We start from the raw sequence: 20,478 nt of genomic DNA on the forward strand, positions 1-20,478 counted from the left end.
AGAAAGGTGACAGTTTCATTTGCAAGTTTCACCTCGCTGGGCACAGGGGCTTTTTGCCCTGATGAGAAATGCCCCCAGGCAGGGCTGAGTCACTAATGCAGAAGGAGCCCTCCTCCCATCCCCCCCACCTCCCTGGATTAAAAAAAAATCTTAAATGAGTTCTTGCTGAGAACCTCTCTGCAAACCCAACTCTTTCTGTAACAGTTTCATATCGTCCTGGCCAAAAAAAAAAAAGAGAGAGCAATCTTTTAATGAAATTGCTTTGGTTTTTTTGTTATTGTCATTTTTAAAAGGCAAGAAAACTGAAGCCAGGGTAGACTCGGAAAATGACTTGTTTGGGAGATTTGAAATCTAGTAGTAGCCTCAGAAGCGCGTTAAAACCCCATTTTTGAGTTTTGAGGGTTTGCTTTGTGTGTGTGTGTGTGTGTGTGGTGTATTTTGTTTTGTTTTTTAGTTGAGAGCTCATTCCTGGTGCGTTTACAGACAATACTAATTTCCATGCCTCCCGCTGAACTCCTGTGAAAAAGAGCAGAGACTCCCCAGATGAGCTCAGAAGAAGGCTCTGGGGTCTCAAAGAGCCTTGAGGGACCCAAGTTCCTCAAACTGCGGAGCCCAGAAGGGCCACTTGGAAGGCAGAGCTGTGCAGGTGGAGACACGAAACACACTCTCTGAAACTGAAAGGGAATTATGGCCTGCAGGAGGGGCCGGAGGGACCTCGTTAAAAATTTACAAACTCACTTATTTATTTACTTTTTATTTTTAGGTGCACAGGGAGGTGTGTCTTCTCCAGTGGCAAGAAGAAGTGGCCCTTCCAAGAACTGAGCTTTTGAGCCGAACTGGCCGCCACTGGGGGAAAAACAAAAACAAAAACAAAACAAAAACAAAAACAAAACCCACTCTGCTTTTCAGTTGCAGCTGATGGTGACTTTTGGACTGATACCCGTAAAAGAGTTCATTCAAAAGCGTGCTTGTTCTCAGCAGCCCATGAGGTCCCTCGTGAATTCATCATCCAGGGGAGGGGAGGCATGCCTAAAGAAATGCCAAAAACGGAGGGAAAAGAGAAAGAAAGTTAAGTTCTTCGGTTTTTGTTGCATTCCCCCTGCTCTTTTCTTGGAGCAAGCTACCCAGGATTTCAACACACACACGCACACACACACGCACACGCTTGAGCCGGACTGTCCTTGTTTGCTTGCAAACAGTCCAGAGGCAATGGCAATGGAGCCCCATTAAATCAGACTCCAAGAGACTGGAATCTGTGTCCCGCTGGCTCCTTCTCCGACTGCTCCCCCACCCCCAGAAGGGAACAGATTTCTACAATCCGGACCTGACAAACGCCACTTCTTAGGCCAAATAGTCCCACGTGGATCTTAAGCCACAAAAAGGTAAATCAGCTAGTCTTCCTACTTTAAAGACAATTTTGGAAAGGAAGAGGATTTCAATTATTAACTCACCCAAGCCGCAGACGCAGGGCATGCGCTTTGCAGAATGGTAAGAATGATGAGGGTGGGTTTTAAGCATCCTCTGCATGTCCCTTTTGAAGCCTTCTTAAAAGGGGGTCCGCACAGGGACTAGAAATACGTCTCTGCATGCTAGACCTTCCTCATGCCATCAGTGAACACAAAGTGGCCAACTGGAAATTAACAGGCTCCATTAGGGGAGGAAAAAAAAATTACTGAGCAGCAAATTCTGTAAATTTGTAATTCAGATCTTAGCGCTGGCCTGAAAACCGGTTGGGATCTAACCCTTTGCATACATTGGTGTTCTGGGGAGCTTAACCCTTTCACGTCTGTCTCCTCTCCCCAGGGAGCTACTCATTTGGTCTTCTCTATCCCCTGGCCCTTTAACTGGCCTTGGCAGGCATAGCAATCCGGGCAATTTTGCAGAAATAAGGATAATAATAATAATGCTTCACATTCTCACACTCCGCAGATTATAGAATGCTTTCTGAATACATTATCTAATTTAAAGCTGTCTGCCCCTAATGGAACTTAATTGCCACCTTTGTTATAGTTTATTATGAGGACACTGGCGTGCACCTGTATGCCTTCTGTTTTGTTTTGTTTTTCTCCAAAGGAGTACTTCTTGACAAAATGGCCCCCAGCTGCTTTTCTGCCAATGGTCGCCACTGAAGGAGCTCATTGCTTTCCCGCTGGGCTCTCACTCACGGATGCTGTTGTTTAAATCTGGCCACATGGGGGAGTTCTAGAACATAGGGTGCTACCATCTCCAGCCAAGCTCTTTTCCCTGACTCCCTAATGAGGAGGTCGGGCCAAAACAGCTCTTAAGAATGTGTTTGTTGATGAACTTCTAGAAAGCAGTCAGGTTTAGAATAAGAGGGCCAACCTGGGCAAGTCAACTGCCTTGGGTGATTCCAGGCCGCCAGGCAGAGATAGAGTTGGTTGGTTGGTTTTTCCATTCTTGTCAGCTTCGTCTGGAAAGAGGCTTAAGAAAGGATATTGTGATTGCAAACCATTTAGGTTGGTGTCACTGCAAAGCATATAAATTACCCTCACCAGCTTTTCATGCCCCACGACACAGCCTTACCTCTCACGTCTCTACACGCAACTAGCGGGCAAGTGACTTGACTTCTCAGTTTCCTCCCTAAACAATGGGACAGTCTTAGTGCCTGTTTTGTGGAGCTGGTGGCTGGTGCATAATAAAGAGCTAATAAAGGAGAGCTATTATGTCATAGGGAACTTCCAGCACCAAGTAGCAGAAAACTCCCATTCCCACTGGCTAATAATAATAATAGCAGTAAGGATGTTTATCATTTCATTTCTCCGATGTTGTATCATAGCCTAGCTCTGCTTCTCGACTCTGCTGTGCCATGTTCCATGGGTTGACTTCACCCTAAGATCAATGCCAAGTGATGGCTGCGGTTCCAGACCAGGGATTCTGGGATTAGCATAATCAATTTTTGATGTATCATTTTGGTGAAATAGATTTGTTTTAACGTTTATTTGTTTTGGGGAGACAGAGAGAGACAGAGAACGAGCGGGGGAGGAACAGAGAGAGGGGGAGACGCAGAATCCGAGGCGGGCTCCAGGCTCTGAGCTGTCAGCACAGAGCCCGACGCAGGGCTCGAACCCACGAACCGTGAGATCGTGACCCGAGCCGAAGTTAGTCGCTCAACCGACTGAGCCACCCAGGCGCCCCCGGTGAAATAGATATTTAGAGGCAACTCCAGTGATGCAATAAACAGGCACTTTTTGACATCAGTATCTTTAAAGGTAGCCACTCCTCAGACCAAGGATGCCCTTCAATTCCGACTGATGGGACATGTGCATTTATGATGCCTTGCCCTCCAGAACGGGACCATTAGACCGAGCTCATCAACATCAGGGACTTTATGTCTGTCTCACTCACGGCTCCGTCGTCAATGTCTGGCATGATGCTTAGATGCAGTGGATCCTCAACAAATATTGGCTGAATGGATGTATTAATTGATAGATACCCTATGGCCACATCCATTGGGCAGTGGGTTGCCTTACGCTCTGGTATGAGTTTATTTCAGCACGAAGTGTTCGATCACTTTATATCAGACATCCACCCTCCCCAGCTGCCTAGGCTAGTGGTTCTCAGAGTGTGGTCCCCTAACAATCAGCATCAGCAGCACCCGAGAACGAATTAGAGCTGCGAATTCTCAAGCCCTACTCCAGACCCACTGGATCAAAAAGTCTCAGGGTGGCGCCCAGCACTGTGTGTTTTAGCAAGTCCTCCAGGTGGTTCCGACGCAGGGAAATTTGAAAAGCACGGGTCTAGGTAGAGCTACCACGCCACTGATCATCAACTTAAAAAGATTAGCCCGGAAGATGCATACCTAACGTTGGACTTACTAGATGCCAGATGTCCTGTGCCACATAAATTGCCTTGCTTCCTACCCATTTTACAGATGAGGAAACTAAGGCTCAGAGAGGAGACGCAACGCTGCCCAAGGACACACATGTCAGAGTCAAGGCTGAAACCCAACCTAAGCTCCCAAAGACATGTTTTCAGGTCTGTGGAGAGACAGGCAGGCAAAAGGACACTAACGATATAATGTGTGATAAGTAAACGTAGGGTGTTGTGGAGCTCAGAGGAAGGCACTGCTACAAGACTCCAGGGGAGGGAGGTTGGCCATTTGAGGTGGTAACAGTTGAGCAGATTCGCAAAGAATGAGTAAGGGTCGGCCAGAGGCGTTCCCAGCAGAACAGGAAGTGCCGAAGCCCAGGGTCTACAGAGACAACGGCAATTAGCTCAGTGTGGCCAGAGTGAGGCCGTGGGGAGGAAAGATAAGACAGTGGAGGCTGCAGAGGAGGCACAGACCAGATCATCAAGGTCATGAAGTAAGGAGCCCAGAGGAAGAAGTTTAAACTTCTCCTGAGAAATAGGGAAGAAAATATCGGAGCTGGAGCATGGCAGAATCCAACCTGTATTTTGGCGGTAGGTAGGATCTAACGTAAACTCAACCCGACTAATACTCATTGCGTGACCCGAACTCTCTACTCAGTGTTACAAAATGTAATCATTTTCTTCTTAAGCCGCTTCAAAAAGCAGAAGAAATACCCATTTAGATAAAACCTCGAAACGGGGCTGGTCCCTACAAGAGTGCTCATTTCCAAGTGTCATAAGTGTGGGTTTGGAATTTGGCCCCTGATCCACCCAGATGATCCGCGCCTATGACCCAAGGCTGGGAGACGGTGAGCAAGTGATTGCACGTATTAGAGCCTTAATTTGTTCCTCTGTAGAATGGGAATAAGAGTAGTACTTAACTCAGAAAGTTGCTGAGAAGAGTAAGTGCGACAACACGTGGATAGCTTGTAAGTAAAGTGCCTGGCAAATAATAAGTGTTCAGTGAGCATTATTGATGAGGAGACAGATGGTATCTGCCCAAGGTCGAACACGTGGCTTCACTCTCATGGGCTCAAAGGCCACCCAATCTTTAGGATTAAACCGTGTGCCAGGCTCTCCCCATCGTGGCAACGCGTTGGCTGGCTGGCTCATCCAAGAAAAAAGAAAAACACTGACTTTTCCCTGATGGCCACCCCATTCTCAAGTAAAGTAGAATTTCTGGAGAATTCTAGAAATTCCCCAGAATGTGACTTGAGTCTGCCTTTGGCTTTCCTTGACTGTATCTTCTTATAATAGTAGCTAGGTTGCCATGGTAGCAGACAGGGTGGATGGTCCGCCTCATTTCTCTTCAGCCCACTTCAGAATTCCCTCCACGATTGGCTTTTCCTTTTGGTGGCTTTCTCCAGGGGCTCGGGGAACTTGTTCAGCTCACCTGCCGGGCAATCTGGAAATGCCTAAAATTTTATGCCCCGAGGGACAGCTTTCAAGCAATGAGGGATGGGAGACAGCAGATAAATATCTCTGCTTCCCCATCTCTCCGAGGGACCCTTTTGATGTGTCTGCTGAATGTTCCCCCGGGGTCCCCAGCAAAACTGAATCCTACCTGCTCACAGTAGTGACGCACTCATGAACATACTCTCCGTCATTTGTGCTTCCTGGGGTCACCTCCCAAATAAACTACCTGCCTCCAAGCTCTTGTCTCAGGGTCCGGTGTCTGAGGCACAAACATCTGTATCTCGCTTAGGGTCCCTGTGCCACATGGTTCAATAGAGGGGAATTTATAGGCACTGGCAGAGCTGAAAAAGGAAGCACGTGACAAGGAGACCACCTAGAGATTAGACACAGAAGAAGAATGCCGCCATACCATGGGGGCCAGACAGACAGAAGGAAGAGGCGATACTACCAAAGCAAGAGAATCTGGACACCCTGGGCAGGGCGGGGGGGGGGGGGGGGGGGAGGGGCCGGGGTACCGCATAGGGGTGGGAGAGGCTGCCTGAGGGTAGCTGGGACCGGAGTGGGGCTCTCAGGGAGCACTGCCTTTCTGCTGACAGAAGGGCAGAGGAAAAATATCTTGGAACTTAACTAGAATCCAGTTGGCAATGGAACCTGGGAAATGCAGTTCAAAGGGAAACATGGAAGGAGGCATTAACGGGCAAATGCCCAGCACGACCTCAAGCCCTGCTATGAAAGAAAAAAATAAAATGAGAAAAGCAACAGTGGTTAGGGCCCCACACCCATCCTGTATCTAAAGAAATGAACATGTCTGTGAATGGTCCCAGTAACGCCACCTCACTAAACGTGTCTAACTTCGCTTTGACATCTATCAAATAGAGATGCCAAGTGGATTTAATGATCTACTCCACGCCAAGCAGCTAGCACTGTGCCTGGCGCATACGTGTCGAATAAACGCTCATGCTCATTGGAATGTTTTGAGATCCGACTGTTCTTTGAGAATCTGGGAGCCCATGAAAAGCCCTGCTCAAACTTGTCTCTTCCCCTCTTTACCACTCAAAGCCTCAACTTCAATGTCTAGAATCTGCCTCTAGTCTCTTTTTCATTGCCTTAAGAAAAAAAATCTTTCCACTTTCACTAAAGTTCTGCCAGAGCTGACGGAGGAATAGCTCTCTCCTCCCCTCTGGACTCCCAACCCTCTCCCCGAAGCCCCCACCCCCTCCCTATCTCCGCTGGCCGGTTGTTCACCAGGAGCTTAGCAGTTCTGAGGGTACAAAAACAGGAAACTATGCCCCAGTCCTGACTAAGGCTAAAAACTCATGTGCAAACCCTTCATCACACAGATTTCTTCAGCTCTCCAAAACTGGGGCCTTGAAAAATCAGGTCCCGGGCCAAGAGCGTTGGATTTGCTTAATCATTTCCTTTGCAAATTTATAACCTCTTTAACCATGAAGAAGTAATGGTGAGAAAGAGGGAGGTGGGAGCTGAAATATTTTAAGTCAACCACAAGACAGGACAGGAAATTCTGGAAAGGGAGGGGGGGGTGGTAATTTTTCTTTAATCCCTCGGTGCCACAGCAGACTAAAACGGCAACTTTGGGAAAGTGACCATTCTAGGAGATTCTTTTACTGTTGACTCTGACCCAGAGTGAGATGGCATAGCTCTCTTTACTCAGGGCTAAATAGAGAATAGAGAAGAAAAACTCTGAGATGACCCTTTACTTGACTCAGGCAGCAAACATTTACTGAGTGACCTCGTCAGCCCTTGTGCTGTGTAGAGAGAACTAAGATGTGTTCCCAAACAAGCAAAATAATGTCCTCCCTTGCTCAGTGCCAGTAGAAAGTTAACATGCCTATTGGAGGCTGCCTACCAGAGAATCTGAAGGGGGTGACCCAAAGCTGTTCTGTTGTTAAAATCTCTGAACAACAATATAAGTGGCTTTTTTGCTTTCAGAACTTTCCTCAGCAAATCAGAGCTGTGTATTTTACTAATCCTTAAGGTAAGTCATTGTCTTTAGCAGTGATTTTTATCTGAAATGGGGGACCCACCCATTTATGTTGACCCAGCAAATAGAGTGGGATGGGATGAAATAGAATGGAACCGAACAGAACGGAATAGGACTAGAATAGAATAGAATAGAATAGAATATTTCATGATGTATTACACATAATATGGATAATATTGATTAGTGAAAGTTTTGATTATGAATATGTGCATATAGATTCATGAGGTATCTCTCACTTTGGTTTATAATCAGATAACTTTAGAAGGCTCTGGTCTTGTAGCTTAGAAGTTAACAGTGTTGGCTCTGGGGATGCCTGGGTGGGGCTCAGTTGGTTGACCTTCCGGCTTCGGCTCAGGTCATGATCTCACGGCTCATGAGTTCAAGCCCTGCATCGGGCTCTGTGCTGAGAGCTCGGCGCTTGGAGTTGGCTTCAGATTCTGTGTCTCTGTCTCTCTTGGCCCCTCCCCTGCTCATACTCTGTCTCTCTCTCTCTCAAAAATAAACATTCAAACAATTGAAAATGTGGGCTCTAGAGCCTACCGGCATGGGTTCAAATCTCAAGAGGTGTACTAGCTATCTGAGATTACACATGTTGATTAACCTCTCTGAATCTCCATTACTTCAGGGAAGTATAACATAATAAAGAGAAATAAAATGTAATATTGACTATGATAGTCTCTCAGATTCTAGGGCCATTTATTTTCATAAATTGCCATTATGTCCCCTATAGCTTTCCTATGGTCGCAGACATCTGCTAATCTTCTGGGGTCCACTCCTCTTAAGTAAAGTTACTCTATCTTAACCTCTCTCTCCCTCTGATCTTCTGTCGTTCCCTCAACCTCCAGCTGCTAGCTCCAACATCATCTAAGGAAAACCAAAGGCATTTAATATGTAAAACTCCTCTCGGGGAAACTGTCCAGATAGCTAGTTGCAGACCATCTCACCTACTAGAACAAACAAAAGCTAGACAAGAAAATTGATATGAAGTTATCCTAAAATAGAGACACAGTGCTCCACTTCGATAGAAAACAGCAAGGAGGCTGGCAGTTGCTTTTTCAGCAGGACTGATGGAAGTCCAAAGACAAAACCCTTTAAAAAATTAAGACCTGAGGGGCGCCTGGGTGGCTCAGTCGGTTGGGCCACCAACTTTGGCTCAGGTCATGATCTCACGGTTCGTGGGTTCGAGCCCCGCGTTGGGCTCTGTGCTGACAGCTCAGAGCCTGGAGCCTGCTTCAGATTCTGTGTCTCCCTCTCTCTCTGCCCCTCCCCCACTCATGCACACATTCTCTCTCTCTCTCTCTCAAAAATAAATAAACATTACCAAAAAGAAAAAAAATTAAGACCTGAAAGAAAATAACTACCAACCTATAATTCTACATCCAGTAAAAATATCCATCAAAATTTAAGATGAAATAAGTGTATTTTCAGACAAACAAAAACTGAGTGGCTACATTACCGGTGGACTTTAACTAAAAGAAAGACTAAGGAAAGTCCTTTAGGCAAAAAGAAAATAATCTCATAAGGACGACTAAAATTTTAGGAGAGAATTAAGAGCAACAGAAGAATAAATGTGTTGTTAAATCTAAATGAATATTGACTGCATTAAAAGATAATAATAATGTCTTGTGGGGTTTAAAATATATGTAGAAATAAAATGTATAGCAGCAGTAATGCAATAGGTAAGAGTAAAAGGGAATTAAACATGTCCTAAGTTCCTTGCATTGCCAGAGAAGTAGTAAAAGCACTAATTTCATTAGGCCATGATGAGTCCAGAATCTGTAGGATAACAAAAAATATGGAAATAATAAGCTAATAGGAGAATGACCTAAAAAAAGATGTCATTAATGTAAAAGTTCATAATAAAGGAAAGAAAATGGAACTCACAACAGGTGGAGCTAATTGAAACAGCTAGTAATGTGTTAGTATTATGTTAGTAATGCATTAATTATTACATTAAATGTAAATGGACTAAATACTCAAATGAAAAGAGAGATTATCATACTAAATTTTTTAAAAACCTACTATTTTCTGCTTGCAAGAGACAAACCTTAAATATGAGTATACAGACAGGATGAAAATAAAGGATGAGAAAATATATTGCATACACCAATCAAAAGAAAGCTGATTAGTTACTCTAGTACCAGATAAAGTCAATTTTAAGGTAAGAAGCAATATAATAGATACAGAGAGTATTTTATAATAACAAAAAGGGTCAGTACCATTGAAAGATAGAACAATGCTAAATCTAGAAACATTTTCTAATATAGCTTCTATATGTATAAGGCAGAAACAATCAGATCTAAAAGGAGAAATAGATAAATCCACATTCATAATGGTAGGCTTTAATATTCCTCTATCAGTAAATAATGGGCAAACCAACAGAAATAAATCAAGAGGAATAGAAAAATTTTGACCAACGTTATTTAACACACTTGACCTAACTGACATTTACTGAACAAAGCAACTGGTAACTGCAGAATATATATTCTTTTTCATGTGCACATGAAACGTTTACTCAAACTGACAGAACAGGTCTCAAATTTAGAAAGTGGGTGGCAGGGCAGGGTTTGCTGATAGATTGGATGTGAGGATGACAAAGAGAGGAGTCAAGGTTGATGATGAAGGACCCAGTGCTCTGAAGTTCAGACTGACTGATTCATGCTGCACAGTTAGCATTTTGAAAAGATAAAGGTGTGTGTGTGTGTGTGTGTGTGTGTGTGTGTTTAACAGTCATAAGGTAGTCAGGAGTATTTACATGTGTGAGTCAAACTGGGAGTGAACCTGTGTCCAACTGAACATGAAGCAATTATTCAAACTTGGTTTCTGGAATATTCCCAGGGTGAAGTTATTTCCTGTTTTTATCACCGTCTTCCCAGTTTATGTGTTTGCTTGTCTTATGAGTTGAGTTGGCATCGTGTGTTTCAGTTTGCAATGGTAGGCATACAGCAAAAACTCCATAAAAATCCCACAGGGTTGACAGACACTTCTGAGAAATGAAGCAGACAACCCAGTTCCTGGCCTCTCTTATCAAAGTGCAATTGGCTTATTCATCTGCTGATTGAGGATCAACTATGAGTTTGGGTCTGGGAAAGTGATAAACAAGAAAAGCAGAGAACACTCCAAGATAGCTGAGGAGGCATCCGCTCCAAAAGCCAAGTATCAAGGAAATACTGTAGGAAATCCCATGCATAACTGTGTTATGTACCCTTGTGTGGTATGTTTGGAGTAGCAGTTGACCACATTCTGGAACTCAGTTCTCCCTTGAACAAGCTCTAAGACATTGGGCTTGGTATAAAATAATTTCTCCGCTATAACATAGGAGTGATGTTATGGATAATACCATCATTACAGAGGTAAATCAGATAGTATTCAGAGTCTGCTCAAGAGCAGTGCTTGGGATGAAGTTCACAAAATTAGCATTTGCAACTTTTATCAGTATGCTGTTTCAAATATTTCTTTCCCTTTTTTTAAATTATGAAAACATAACATTTTTTAAATGTTTCAAATATTTCTCTCCCTTTTTTAAAATTATGAAACCATAACATTTTTTTAAATGTTAGGAGAGAATAAAAGTAAAAGAGTCTACCATAATCCTATCTCCCTGACTCAATCTTATGTGTATGTGGTACCTTCAAATATTTTTTATATTGATCATGTCCCTGGTTTGAAAGTGCCTGGCATACAGCAGGTAATCAATATATGCATACTAATTGCCTGACTGTCCAATTCCATGCAAGCTATTTTGTTTTATGCTTTGGGTACCTAATTTCTTATATAAGATTATGATTATAATTATGTCATATACATTCCCCTGATGTTTTTTCAGAAGCTGCATGATTACAATCTTGGATATCTCAACCCCTCAGACGTGTACAAGCCCTGGATAAGCCATTTCTCTGTGCTGCTGTAGAGCAAAAGAGAAATTATTACAGGCCCCACTCTTTGGACATCACCACAGTGAACAGCTCTCTATATAGCATTTTGCCTTTTTTGTAAAATTTTGTAAGACAACCATAAGATACCAAATTGAACATTCTAAACTAAACCTTTAACTTAGCCAAGAAAGGAGTCCCAAAAAGACGAAGCCAAAATGGGATTCCTTCCGTAAGTTTAGCTTGTAATAAAACGAACTCCACGAGATGACAAAATCATGGGGTGAACCTATGATCGTTTGGAAGGATTGCTTTCACCCTTTCAAAAAAAAAAAAGTCTTTTTCACATCCACTATTCCCCTACCACAGATCAATAGAACGAAGATAGGAATAGTCTGATGCATTTGTCAAATAATAGCAACCAACTTAACAACGAAGTCACCCCTGGTGGGTATACATAAGGAAAAATCTCATCAGACCTCTGGTTAACTCAAAGGTTGGCTTTAAAGAGCTGCAGAGAAAGATTTTCAGATATGCACATGTTTCCTGAAGCAGCAACCCCAACATCTGATGGCGTGTTGGATGACAAATGTCTCCCTCCTGGTGATGGGAAAACAGGGGAAAGGTGAATCACAACACTCGATGTGAGTGAGAGGCACTTACCTAGTAAGGCAGAGACAGTCACTGGTGTTTCCCAGAGCGACGATGGGTGACTGTAAGCCTGGTGGTCCTCCATGGGTTCTCTGGGGCCAGGTAGCTATGAGGGCCAAAGCCCCTGGGTCCACACAGAAGGCAATCCTCTCCAGATTGGTTCTTCCCCTATTTTGGTTGCTTCCAGAGTTCACTGGAAACAGGAAGAATGAATGTGAAGGCCAAGTAGAAGGCCATTGCCATTGCTTCTGGAGAGAAGAGGTCAGCTTCAATCAGTATGGTTGCTGAAGAAGGGACAAGTGGCTGTTTTCGGGACTTAGGTGAATAAAACATGACAGGATTAGATAATCTATGGGACACCTAGTCACACCCCTGAAAGGGGGTTTAAGCACACTGCCTGGAAGGGAAGAGTGCTCAACAAATTTGCTCATTGGCTCCAAATGGATGCCGGCCTAGAATTTGGAGGCTTTATGCTCACAGAAAAACCTGAGGATTGAAAAGCATATCTTTCTCCCCAAACTGCCCTTTCTTTCTCCATCCCCCAAAATTATGGCCCTAAGGTGGCATGAGAAGAAAATAAAATCAGATCACCCTGAGAATAAAACCACCGACTCAACCGTCACTACATGGAGGTTCCATGCACTTTATTTATTATTTCAGTTCAGCCTCACAGGAACCCAGTGAAGAGGGGACTCTTCACCTCCTCTCTACACAGGAGAAAACGGAAGTGCAAAGAAGTCACAGAATTTACCAGAAGCCCCAGAGCTGTTCAGTGAGAGCAGGGATTCCATACGGGTGTGTTCGAAGGCAGAGTTCACAGGCTTAATCATGAGGCTGCGTTGCTTCCTGCCATGTTGGGGGAAAGGAGGGGCTTCGGGAGGAGGGAGAGGAGCGACCTTCTTCTCTTTATATGTCACATAACTCGTTCAGGGTCAGCCCTCTCTTGCCAGCTCATATCCCAGCCCGCTGAGTTCTGTGTTTTCTCTTTGAGGGTTAAGAACACACAACAGGCCTTTGGTTGGGAGTGGGGAGGAGTTGACATTTGTCGCCCGGCATTGGGGAAGTTGATCGTTTTAGGTTCTGTCACACTGTGTGGAAGCCTGACATTTGACATTTGGGTAAAAGGGGGAAAAAAAAAGTCTCCAAAAGGCTGCTGAGGGCCAGCCTGCCTGATTCCTTGCCAAACAGGAATCCTTCCTTGGCTGTCTTCCCTCATAAATGATTTTCAAACTACAGCTTTAAAAACAGTTCCTTTGGGGAATGATGAAAGCAACAATGTTTTCAATAGAAAACTGTCCCATCAACAGAAATGCAGGAAAAGTAAAATCACCAACTTCTCCATCACCCAGAGCAAAGCATTGTTGACAATTGAATGCTTTCCTTCTTTTTCTCCTTATGCCTCTCCTCATTTTTGTGAGTGCAACTAGACTCAACCACACAGGAAGTTTTGCAGCATGCATTTGAAAAGTCAAACATTGTATTACTAGCATTTCACTCTGTTTTAAAATTTGAAAACCTGGAAACCCCGATTTTTAATCTGCCCCACTCATTATTATAACATTTAATCAAATGGATGTTCCTCTGTGTTCTATTTTAAACAACATTGCCCCCAAATGAATATTTCATCTTCATACGGGTATTGTGGTCCTATCCTACCAATGAAACCATTTTAATTTCCCATCAAAATTCTTCTAGACTTCTCTACATCAGAAGAGTCAGGAACTAAATTATAGGTGTGAGCTTGGGTCAGAAGTAAACCCCATGCTCTACTGTAGTGGTAATGCCCTGTCAGGAGAAGTCAAAATGTCCTTTTATTGGGTTTTTCGGTCACCCCCATTAAAAGTGAACCAACAAAGGGGTGCCTGGGTGGCTCAGTCGGTTAGGCATCCGACTTCGCCTCAGGTCATGATCTCGAGGTGCGTGGGTTCGAGTTCCACGTCGGGCCCTGTGCTGACGGCTCAGAGCCTGGAGCCTGCTTCGGATTCTGTGTCTCCCTCTCTCTGTGCCCCTCCCCTGATGGAGCTCTGTCTCTTTCTCTCTCTCAAAAATAAATAAAAGCATCAAAAAAAATGTTTTAAAGTGAACCAACAAAGAACTTTCCCTTGCTTCTTTCCCTGACCTGAGTCTTTCTGTAGCCTTCTAGTCCTCTTTCCCTCATCCCCCCAGCTTCGGCTTCTGTCCCTTTACCTCCTGTTTACTCCTCAAGACGTTGTGATCTCCTCTCCACTCCTCCTGCTCTACAGAGACAGTCCTTGCAAAACGCCACACGCATTGTCCTGTGCTCTCAATTACCTTTTAATGGCATGACTGACACAGAAACGCATTTGTCTGGTTAAAATAACTAACAGCTTAAAGGTGATGGAAGATTCCTTTTAAGCACTTATCCCCAACCTCAGAGGTACCACGGACTATGGTTTATTTACCTGTAACTGTGCTGATGGACATTGAGGTTGCTTCTGGTTCTATAACAAACAACAAGGAAACGAAGAACATTCCACTCTGTCTCTCTCTCCTTGCACTTGTGCAACAATTTGGGGTTCCTGTGGCAGATACAGAGAATTAGAGCCCCAGGCCATTGGGTGTGCCCCTTTCCCTTTCCACACTACTGGGCATTGACCAATCACCAATCCAAGATGGCAGCACGCCTTTCACCAACAGCCTGTTTCAAGCCTTCTACCACAGGCTCCTCCATAGCGTTGTGCACTCACATGCAGCTTCTATTTCTTGCCTTACTTCGCCTTCCCAGTGCGTCCTCACCCTTCCGGTCTATGGTTTCTAAAGCCCTTTGCAGTGTTCCCTACTCTGTCCTGAAATGTGCCTGTGGCCTGGATCACTTCGCTTCTTGCTCTGCTGGGCTGACCTCGTATATTCCTAAGGTTTGCACGACTGGCTCCCTCAGGGGTCACAGACTCAGATACTTAGAGGAGCCAGGTGGGTAAAATTAGCCCCGGGGGAGCCCACGCCGTGCCCCCCACCAGCCCCAACCCCTGCCCAGTGCCGGCTGTTGTTGGTTATTGGAATCTATGTCTAATACTCTCAGATTGTTTTTCAAAGGGAGTCAGAAATCTAGATTTGTATGTAAATGTTCGTGTTTTTTTTTTTAAAGCTTATTTATTTTGAGAGAGAGAAAGAGAGTGCGAGTGGGGAAGAGGCAGAGGGAGAGACAGAGAACCCTAAGCAGGTTCTGCACTGTTAGCGCAGAGCCTGATGTGGGGCTTGATCTCACCAACTGTGGGATCATGACCTGAGCCGAAATCGAGTCGAATGCTCAGCCAACGGAGCCACCCAGGAGCCCCAAGAACTGGACATTAATATAAAGGAAATTTTAATCCTGCATGGCCCACAGAACATACCTCTGGGGCATATTCTTCTGCCAAAATGCCAGACTGCAACTTCTGCTTCAAACAAGATCACTCTGTTCCTCAACTCTCCCCTTTCTTATCTGGGGCTTGTCCCTTATCCACTCAGTTACTAAATGCTCTGACGCTGGGCCTGAGAAATTGTTCCAGAATTTAGCCTACCCCTCTACCCTCACTGCCATTTGCATTGATCTCAACACTCACCAAATCGCATTCTGGCTGTGACTAGAGCATATTGTCTGACTCTCCTGCCTTCAGTGGATCCCTCCCTGCCCCTGTCTTTGTAGTACCCTCCTCTGCATTCTGGAACGTTCTCCCCATGGCTAATGGAGAGAGAGAGGAGGAGAAGTATCTGTGTTGCTTCTCTGCTCAGACAACCCTGCTGAGACCATACTGCCCCTAAAGCAAAGTTGCCCACTGTGGCCACATTCGGTCCACACTTGCCCCAGCATTATGAAATGTGACCCGACGCTATCCAATCTGATTTAATATAAACATTCAGATATTGGGCTTTTCCTGAAAGATCTAACTGGCTAGCAGTACTGGGTCTGCTGTCTCCCATGGAAGCAATTGGCCGGAGCCCAGTAGTGACTGTCACCATGGGGACAGATTTGCTCCCTTATCTTTCTCCTTCCCCTGGCCAGCCTCCCGTACCCATGGTACTGTCTGGCCCTGAAGGAGTTTACGACCCCTGAGCCACAGGCTAAAACTCGACTGTTAATGGGCACATCAGCCCCAGCACATCTGGCCCCTCTGCCCACCCCCAGCCTCACCTCTCAGCCCCATCCTTCACCCCCTTTCTTTTTCCCACCGCTAATAATGGCGGACTCACAAAGAAATTGTTTCAGACCTGAACCCAACCACCGCTCAATGCCGTGGCTGTTCGAGTTACTTAAATCAAGACAGACACACTCTGTTCAGAGAGGGTTTCCCTTTGGCTCAATAAATCTCTCTTCAAATCACTAATGAAGTTGAACTTGCCCTAGACGGTGTGTTTCAGGTTTAAGAAACTCCTACTGAAGCTCTTTAGCCAGTTCTCAGGAGTATCCTTGCTCAGCCTCGGATTCTAATGGGAGGAGACTGAGCTGCTGATGGACAAAGTGGCACCTAATTCACTTACCCCCGGGGGAAACGTGCAGGAGATCATGCGGTAAGAATGCTGCTTTGCCCTCACGGAGAACATGCCCACATACACAAGCACTAATGCTTCGCTAACTCGCTTCCTTTGTTGCTATACATATTTAATAATATGCATGGCCATTATTTTACTACATGGTAATTGGTTATAAATAAAAGTCGTTTATAAAGACTATTGAGTTACCGGGGCTCCTGGGTGGCTCACTCAGTTAAGCATCCAACTCTTGCTTTCGGCTCAGGTCACGATCTCACGGTTGGTGAGTTCGAACCCTACGTGGATCTCTGAGCCGACAGCGTGGAGCCTGCTCGGATTCTCTTCCTTCTCTCTCTCTCTCTCTCTCTCTCTCTCTGTCCCTCCCCCTACCTCTCTCTCTCTCTCTCTCAAAATAAATAAGTAAACTTAAAAAAAAAAAAAGCTATGGAGTTAGAGTTATGGGAGACACAGAACTCAAAGCAGGTTCCAGGCTTGGGGCTGTCAGCACAGAGCCTGATGATGCAGGGCTCGAACTCACAAACTGAGATCATGACCTGAGCCAAAGTCAGAGGCTTAACCGACCGAGCCATCCAGGCGCCCCAAAAACATTTTTTTATCCGTTTTAAGATTTTTTGAACTGATGGAAGTCTACTGAAAGCCTACCCCACAGATAGTCTCCCTTCTTTGTTACTAATAGAATATCAACTTTAATGGGGGTGTTGGAAGGAGGCTTTAAAAACATCAGCTTTAAAAACTACATTTCCCAGCCTCTTTTGCACCTAGACTTGGCCGCTTAACACGGCTCTGGCCCGTGAGATGCCATAAGCCATGGGGTGGCCTTCACAAAAAACTCCTTTTTTTTTTTAAAGTATTTATTTGGGGGAAAGCATAAGTGAGGGGGGCGGTCAGAGGGAAGTAGGGACAGAGGATCTGAAGCGGGCTCTGCTCTGTCAGCACAGAGCCTAACGCAGGGCTTGAACTCGAACTCACGAGCCTCGAGATCATGACCTGAGCCGAAGTCAGACATTTAACCGACTAAGCCACCCAGGCGGCCCCCAGAAAGCTCCTTAAAGGTGGCGGCGGGGGGGGGGGGGCAGGTGAAGGGTGGGGGAGGTGAAGACTCACATATTCTCTTTTCTGCTGCCTGAAAAGCCATGCGACCATGAAAAAAAAAAAAAAAACCCAACAAGTTTGGTCTTAAAATCCATACAACCCCAACACCAGCAGCCGCCTACCTCTGGGTTGCATACTGAATGGGGAAAATAAATCTTATTTAAATAAAATAAATCTTATTTAAGCTGCCGGTGTTCGGTTTTCTCTTACAGGCGGGTAAACTGGATTCTATGCAGAGCTATTTTGAACGAGGTGTGTGCGGGGAGGGCAATTTTCCCTACTGGCTGGCCTACCGAGAATCATGGGAAGGTTCCCCTTCAGGGATAAACCTACACAAGATTGCTCTATTCATAGTATCTCAAAACTTCCAATGTGCTTCCTGTCTTCGGGCCCAAATGCAACACAACGTGAAATTTATCAAGTGTGCCTTTAATAAACGGCGACTGTGGAGAACCGACCCATCTGAAAAACTTAAACCCCAGTCTCTATTTCCATCTTGGCTGAAAGCAAGATGTTCCTTTCGGTGGTAGGAGGCCCTCAATTTCCCACTCCAAGTCCGTATGACTCAACTTGGACGCACGCCCACTGACATTCTGGATTTTTCTGTAATCTCCTTTCCTTAATACATTCAAGATAGCTCCACAACTCGCAAACGGCTTATAATGGTGTTACTGTTTCCGGGCTAAATCGGGGATACAGCACTGGCCAGTAGCTGTGTCTGTGGATATCTGAATAATTGCTTCAATTCCCCACTTGTTTCTGAGTGAGTGTAGGCCTGACCCCTGGGCATGGCTGAACATTACTCAGTCAAACTGAGAGTTTCAACGCTACATGTGACAGTGAGTGCCATATCTGTTTTTCTCTCCGGCAGATTATTCAAATACCATCAAGCTGAAGTCAAGTTCTCCCGGAGCCCATTGAATCTTTGCCCCAACGGTCCACACAGGAGCCCTTCCCTGAAGAGCTCCCTTTGCTGTGCTGGAATCTGTTTCTCAGTGAATATGTGATGATTGCATGTTTTCGGCCTGATTCTTTTCTCTTGCCTCACATCCCCTGGAGATCCCGCGGCCTCCTTATAAAAGCCATGTGTATCTTATCTTTTCCAGTGCAGTTGCTAAAACCAGAAAGCAGGCTGGAAAACATTTCCCCAAACTGTACTGTTTTTCATTATTTCTTTCTGACACCTCCAGATAACTTGTTAGCATATTGTCTTTCTCTATTCAGCACGGCCCCACTGGGAGTTTGGGGACTGAATGACATCACCCAGGCATTTATAATTAGAAACAAAAATGCCTCTTTCCAAATCTATAACACCAGGAGACGATTGGAGACATTTTTTAAGTTGCTGGTGAAAATTCCACATGAAAGAGGTCTTTTCTGAGCAGGCAGCAACTTTGCTGGCTTTTGAGACACTACCGGGAAGGCACTGGAAGCAAGTGACGAACAACCTTTCCAACCATGGATCCCAACGCCACCATGCAGTTTCGCAGGAAAGCGGTCACTGGGCTCTCGGCTTCTCCCCAGAGAAGCTGTGTTTCTTGAAGTTCCTGGGAGACTCCAAGAAGGGATCTGAATTTCCACCACTGTGGAGAGAGAGCCCAGTGACTTCTGATGGTTGAGTTTCCATTTGTTCATCAAGTTCTTACTGACTCAACTTGAATACACTCCCACTGACATTCTGGATTTTTCTGTAATCTTTTTCTCCTTAAAAGAATTCAGGATAACTCCAACAATCACAAATGACTGATTATGGAGTTTTCATTTATTCAACAAGTTCTTTTTGAGGACCTCTCTCAGCAAGTCCTGAGAACCTGCTGACATCCAGGGTATCTGCCTGTGAAGAATCAGACCAGCACTCCACCGTCTGATACGCTAGCCACTAGCCACATGCAATGATTTGCATTTAAATTTAGATGAACAAAAATTAAGGGAGGCTGCAAATGCATCTTCTCAGTTGCACTGGCCGCCTCTCTGACGCTCAATAGCCACACGTGGCTAGTGGCTACCGTACCCAACAGCACAAACCTAGAGCGTTTTCATTGTTGTGGAAAGTTCTTTTTGGACAGTGCTGGACTGATCGCCTGACTCGCCTCGAACACTCCTGGATTACACCTGTTGACGCGGTATCATCATTCATAGCACCCTCTTTCAAGCCCAAAGTGTCCTGGTTGGGAAAGACAACTGAACGATGAAAATGAACTTGGCCACCATCCCTGCCAGGACTTTTGTTGAGACGCAGAACCCTTTCTCTTGATGACAAAAGTAGCCTGCGTCAGCCCCTGCCTTTTCCCCCTGATTCTCTCCCACCTGTCCGGCCCGCCAGTATTAGTAACCGGGGACACAAATGCAAGGGGAAGAGATGGTCACAAGTGTCTCCAAGTGAGGGATGTACTTGTAAGTAATTTCAGGTTTGTGTCTGATCTCCCGTGCCTGAAGGAGCTCAGATTGGCCCCCGTGCCCTGGGTCCCGAGTAGGAGGCAGGCCTCCCGCTGCTCTCCCTCAGAGCCCCCTCAGCTCTGTGCAGGGCCACCAGCCCGCCGACCCGCGCCCCTGCCCGCCTCGCCCAGCAGAGGGCATCGGCGCTTAATGTTCCGGGCTAAGAATATTTACACAATCACTAGGGATTTTTTTTTTTTCCTTCCAGTGATACTTTTTTTTGTGGGCGGCCATCCGAGGTGCCAGCTAATATAGGTCATCTTAAGGATATGTCATCAAAACAGGGAGATAAGAGCTGTTCGGGCGGGCGGCCAGCTCGTTAGGGAACCGCACGCACCAGGACACTCTGCTGGGGACGCAGTCGCCACCAGTGTCAACACGACAGACACCATTTTGCAGAACTCTTCAGAAGGGGTGTCTAAACTCTGATTCGATCTGTGCCGCCCCGCGGGACAGGCCTGGACTGCTTGCTGAGGGGCCGCCCCCCCCCCCAGAGGCATCTCTGACCATGGCCTTGCTCTCTGCGGGGCTCTGGACGCTGCCTTGCATCTCAGACACCTGCCAGGCAACAAAATGGTGGTAACTACAAAGCGGTGGCTGCAGGGACCAGAGGTGGACTGTCACACAGCTGGCTCGGCTGCCCCTCTC

At 45.5% G+C, this 20,478-nt stretch overlaps 1 long non-coding RNA gene across 1 annotated transcript; it reads left to right on the forward strand.

Annotated features, from left to right (window-relative positions):
- Positions 1-990: 990 nt before the first annotated feature.
- On the forward strand, positions 991-19,669 carry LOC122467255. The gene is made up of 2 exons (XR_006292870.1): positions 991-1,488; positions 18,266-19,669. It is a non-coding gene; the product is annotated as an uncharacterized LOC122467255 (long non-coding RNA).
- Positions 19,670-20,478: the final 809 nt, after the last annotated feature.

Source organism: Prionailurus bengalensis, chromosome A3, assembly GCF_016509475.1.
Source record: "Prionailurus bengalensis isolate Pbe53 chromosome A3, Fcat_Pben_1.1_paternal_pri, whole genome shotgun sequence".
Classification (NCBI taxonomy): Eukaryota; Metazoa; Chordata; class Mammalia; order Carnivora; family Felidae; genus Prionailurus; species Prionailurus bengalensis.